This window comes from Schistocerca americana, chromosome 1 (genome assembly GCF_021461395.2).
Source record: "Schistocerca americana isolate TAMUIC-IGC-003095 chromosome 1, iqSchAmer2.1, whole genome shotgun sequence".
NCBI classification, from domain to species: Eukaryota; Metazoa; Arthropoda; class Insecta; order Orthoptera; family Acrididae; genus Schistocerca; species Schistocerca americana.
The window spans coordinates 842,872,588-842,877,515 of record NC_060119.1 but is presented as its reverse complement, the minus strand read 5'-3'; the positions used below and the strand labels follow the sequence as shown (position 1 = coordinate 842,877,515).

Here is a 4,928-nt window from a genome sequence, read left to right as displayed (position 1 = left end):
CACGGCAAACTGGCTGACACTGACGGCGGCGGTGCACAAATGCTGCGCAGCTAGCGCCATTCGATGGCCAACACCGCGGTTCCTGGTGTGTCCGCTGTGCCGTGCGTGTGATCATTGCTTGTACAGCCCTCTCGCAGTGTCCGGAGCAAGTATGGTGGGTCTGACACACCGGTGTCAATGTGTTCTTTTTTCCGTTTCCAGGAGTGTACATTCATATCTCTGGTGTCCCCTACAGCTTTAGCCCTCTACTGTACCATGGTAGTTATCCTCTGATATATTAACATACACCCTATCATTTCTGTCCTTTCTTATATTGGATGTTTTTCGCAAATACCTTTCCTCGTCAAGTCTACTGAGGGTACCCTCATTTTTTTATTTTATCAGTCCACTTAATTTTAAAATCCTTCTGTAACATCAAATCTCAAACGATTCGATTGCTATAGGCCATGATCCAAAGAGCCTATAAATTGGTCAGTGAATGATGCAAATACAAAAACTTCCAAGAAAGGAAGGAATACAGAAACGCAAGTCACTCAGGAAAGAAACCGGTAGTGAGTGCAGCGAAGCTCAATCGAAATGGTTGCAGGACTGTGTTTCATACTAGCAGACTTAATTTGGCGATTAGTGTCTTCTTTGCCTGTGATAGTCTGGTTCTTATATCCTCATTACTTCGTTCTTAATGTGTTGTTTTGCTTCCAAGGTAGCAGAATGCCTTCGTGTTCTATGTGGTCCTTAATTTCGAAGTTAAGTCTATCGCTTGTCTCATTTCTGTTACTCTTCATTGTTTTACTCTTTATTGAGCAAACTCTCATTCCATTTTTGTGCTCGTTAGACTCTTCATTCCATCACAGCTAATGTAATCCTTTATGATTGTCACTAGGAACAACTATGTCATCAGCCAACCTTATCATTGCTGTCCTTTTACCCTAAATTGCAGTTTATTTATCCGGTTACTTCTTCATTGTATGGGCTGAACATAAGTAGTCTTCTCTTTTGATGTTCTATTGTTATCGTTCCCTCTTGGTTCTTGAACATAATATATATTACATGTCTTTTATGCAGCTTAGACCTATTTTTCTCAGAATTTCAGACATCTTGAACCATTTTACGTCATGCAAATCTTTGCCTAAGTCGGCAAATCCTGTGAAAGTATCTTGATTTTTTTTAAATACTTGTCTACATTATAAATCGTCATAACCGCGCCTGTGGTGCCTTTACCATTTCCAAGCCCAAAGTAATAGTAGTCATCTAACAAACTCTTATTTTTTTATATCTTCTGCGTATTATTCTGGTCAGCACGTTGGCTGTCTGAAACGTTAAGCTGTTTGTGCAGGATGTCTGGACGATAATCTTCCAAAAGTGCGATGGCGTACTTTCAGTTCATAGCTTCTACACACCAACTTCAATAGTCGTTTAGTTACCACCCTTGCCTCAATGTTTTTAGAAATTCCGAAGCAAAGTTATCTAACTCTTCTGCCTTATTTGGTCACAAATCTTCCAAGGCCATATCAAGCTCTAACTCTGATATTGGATCTCATATCTCCCAAATCGACAAAAGTTTCTACTTCTGTTTCGTCAGCTGATAGTTCCTCTCCATCGTAGAGACCTTCAACGTACTCTTACAATTTATCCGGTGCCACATCTACATTTATAAGTGGAATTCAGTTCCTTTTACAGTCTTAATGTTGACCCATTTGCATTAATTTTACTAAAAGATATTTTGAGTGCTTTCTACCCTTCAGCAGAGCGTTGTTTTCGATTTTTCCACTTTTCTTGCGGCCACTGTTTCTAGTTAGTTACCCTGCACTTCCTGCTGGTTTCATTCTTAAATGACTTATTACTGTATTCCTTTCTTTTCCTAGTTCAAAAATGGTTCCAATGGCTCTGAGCACTATGGGACTTAACATCTGAGGTCATCAGTCCCCTAGAACCTAGAACTACTTAAACCTAACTAACCTAACGACATCACACACATCCATACTCGAGGCAGGATTCGAACCTGCGACCGTAGCGGTGGCGCGGTTCCAGACGAAAGCGCTTAGAACCGCTCGGCCACACAGGCCGGCCCTCTTTTCCTGGTATTGTTGGTATTTTGAAATGTGTTTCGAGCACATCGTATTTCCGAAAAAATGCTTAGACTTAAGAGCAGTCAGTCTTTCGCCCGCCACCACTTCTCCCCAAACGCTCCCTTCCCCCTTCCCCCCCCCCCCCCCTCCCCACCTTTTCGCTGCCAGGAATGGCATAACAGTAAAGAAACAATGTACGGTCATACAGATTAAGTAACATTTTGAATACTCATATCTTCGCTAAGCACGCAGCCACGAGAAAGCCTTTATAGACGACGCCATCTCGGTGATTTGCATTTTACCTTGTTGTTGTCGGGCCTGGTGGTCCAGGCGTAAAGCGCATGCCCGGAAACCGGGATGTCAGGGGATCGATTACCGGTCGGATCGTGGAAATTTTCTGACTACCTCACAACAACGTGAGGAGTCGCCAAGTACGGCAGGTGATTCTTATTCCACGTCAGACTACAGGCCCCCTTTCTCCACTTGGATTATAGAGACAGATGTAGCACACACCAAGTCACCGAAGTGCCATCCGATTGAAAGATATCCACTTAGCCGATGTGCCATAGGAAATTATTATTACCAGCGTCGTTGTTTAGTATAGGTGCTTATGAAAAATGGATGAAGGGTGGTAAGTCGTTTTCGTGATGCTGAAGATGATGGCCGAAGAAAGAGAGAGGGTTAAACCCAACGTTGGCACGTAGCCCTCCTCATCCTGAACGGCAGCATTGAGGTCTCCAGACTTAACGCCCCGTTCCACTGAAGCGTTTCTTCTCGCCCACAGTTTTTAGTAATCTTGGAACTGATCTGTAAGTATTCGATTGCTGAGAATATAAATATTACGTAAAATGATCGGAGCTATAAATCGTCACATCGATTAGGTTCACTTCAAAAGCGATAGAACTGAAAATTAATTCAAATACATAAAATTACTTTAAATGACCTTTCAAAAATGTTGACTCGTTTTCGAATCACGATAACGTGCGAAGTAGGCTGCCATCAAAGAAACAAGCGATGTGCGCTCAAGAAAAGTCTAATGACTTAAAAGATGATATACTTACTCACATTACTGTACGCGATCAGGCCCAATGGACCGCGCGCTGCTTTGAGAGGTTGAGCCGGCCGCTGTGGCCGAGCGGCTCAAGGCGCTTCAGTCCGGAACCGCGCTGCTGCTGCGGTCGCAGATTCGAATCCTGTCTCGGACATGGATGTGTTTGATGTCCTTAGGTTCGTTAGTTTTAAGTAGTTCTAAGTCTAGGGGACTGATCACCTCAGGTGTTAAGTCCCATAGTGCTGAGAGCCATTTTTAATTTTGAGAGATTGCCTCCACTTCAGCCTGTCTTCGGCTCCTTTCTGTCATCCTTCCAGCAGTCCCACTGTCTGAAGGTTTTTTGGATACGCAGTCACTCCATCGAGTTCTAGGTCTTCCTACGGACCTTCTGCCGGTTGGCTTGGTGTTGAGTACAGTTTTCGGCCATCGGTTGTCCTGCATTCGAGCAACATGCCCTGCCCAGTAGAGTCGTCGTGTCTTCATTATAGCCACGATGTTCGGCTCTTTGTAAATATCATACAACTCTGTATTGTGACGAGTCCTCCACTTTTCACTCTCACTATCGTAAACTGGTCCAAAAATCTTCCGATAGTCTTTCCTTTCAAATATCATCAGTCTGTTCAGATCTTGCTTGGTTGTACTTGGTGGCACATCCATATAGTAGGATGTAGGAGTGGCTGTAGGAGTGTTTTCTAGATGTTTATTTTGAAATTTCTTGACAAACTTCTGGTTTTGGGGAGAGCGTTAAGGACGTGCCAACAGCGATTACCTGCCTGTAGTCTTGTCTTTATTTCGATTTTACTGGATGGTTCATCTCTGAATACTGCACTCAGATATTTGAGCTCCCTGACTAGACGATAAGAACCTTCAGTTGTCTGTAAGGGTGGAAGTGGTTCTTGAGTTTCATTGTGTCTAGTCAGCCGGTGGGGCCGAACGGTTCTAGGCGCTTCAGTCCGGAACCACGCGACTGCTACGGTCGCAGGTTCGAATCCTGCCTCGAGCATGGATGTGTGTGATGTGCTTAGGTTAGTTGGGTTTAAGTAGTTCTAAGTTCTAGGAGACTGATGACCTCATATGTTGTCCCATAGTGCTCAGAGCCATTTAAACCTTTTTTCATTATGTCTGCGGTGTAGAACCATATATTCCATCTTGTCATGATTGAAGTCCAATTTTCCTCACTGTTGTTTGCAGAGTGTCAACCATTTCCCCTAATTCTTCTTGCGACCCAGAAAGTAGCACTATAAAAACTAAACTGAACTCCTCCCGAACAGGCCATGAAGGCCCAACGGCACCGACCGACCGCCGTGTCATCCTCAGCCCACAGGCGTCCCTGGATGCGAATATGGAGAGGCATTTGGTCAACACACCGCTCTCCCGGCCGTATGTCAGTTTCCGAGACAGTAGCCGCTACTTCTCAATCAAGTAGCTCCTCAGTTTGCCTCACAAGGGCTGAGTGCATCCCACTTGCCAACAGCGCTCGGCAGATCGGATGGTCACCCATCCAAGTGCTAGCCCAGCCCGACAGCGCTTAACTTCGGTGATCTGACGGGAACCGGTGTTACCACTGCGGCGAGGCCATTGGCGATAGTAGCACTATATCACCGGCATAACCGAGGTACTTGATGTTCACATCTCCTGCCTCGAGTCCTGTGGGTTCATTAGATGACATCTCTCGCATTATCTTGTCTAATGCGAGATTGAAAAGAACAGGTGACAGTCCATCGCCCTGCCTTAGCCCAGCTTTTATTTTGAATGTTTCAATCACATTATTTCCAATTTTTACCTTTGCTGTAGTATCCATCAGGCAGGCC

General features: G+C 44.6%; 1 pseudogene; it reads right to left on the bottom strand.

The window, feature by feature from the left end:
- Positions 1–4,582: 4,582 nt before the first annotated feature.
- LOC124558000 lies at positions 4,583–4,700 on the bottom strand (annotated as a pseudogene).
- Positions 4,701–4,928: the final 228 nt, after the last annotated feature.